The sequence below is a fragment of the Emiliania huxleyi genome (assembly GCF_000372725.1).
Source record: "Emiliania huxleyi CCMP1516 unplaced genomic scaffold EMIHUscaffold_34, whole genome shotgun sequence".
NCBI lineage: Eukaryota > Haptophyta > Isochrysidales > Noelaerhabdaceae > Emiliania > Emiliania huxleyi.
Genome location: NW_005199443.1, coordinates 177757 through 178439, shown reverse-complemented (window position 1 = coordinate 178439; position 683 = coordinate 177757).

The following is a 683-nucleotide window of genomic DNA, read 5'->3' as shown; positions in this document are numbered from 1 at the left end:
AGCAGAGTGCAGCTCGGCCAATCTCCGCAAATCTCCGCAAATCTCCGCCAACCTCGGCCAACCTCCGCTGCCACTGTCCGATCTCGGCCAGTCTCTCTCGGCTAGTCTCACCAGCTCGCGGGTTGAAGAGACGCCGCCTCGACGCGGCCTGCTGCGCCAGGGCCTGCTGCGCCGGAGGCGACCGCGAACGGGATGCGGTGGCGGCGGGAAGGGTAACGGCGGCGGCGGGAGCGGCGGCGGCGGGAGCGGCGGCGGCGGGAGCGACGCGTCCGCCTTTCACGTCGGCGGCAGAGGTTGTGGGGTCGCTCGAGACGACGTCAGCGTTCGATGCGGCGTCAGCAGTCGGCGCCCCGTTCGCGAGTGGCTTGCACACCGCGCGCTGCAGCGGCGCTGCCTCCGCCGCACGCGCCTTTGGAGCCGCCTCGGGCGCCGCGCCGGACCCCCACCCCGCCTCAGCTGCACCAGACTCCGCTGCTGAGCCGGGCTGCTGCTGCTGCTGCTGCTGCTGCTGCTGCTGCTGCTCCGCGGCCGCACCTCCTTGCTCCGGCGAGCCGCCCCTCGCCTCCGACGCAGGGGAGACCAGGGCGGTGTGGCTGCCGCCACTGCCGCTGCTGTAGCACTGGCTGTGACAGCTGCCGTCGCTGCAGCCGCTGCGGGCGCCGCCGCCGCCAGAGCCGAGGGGG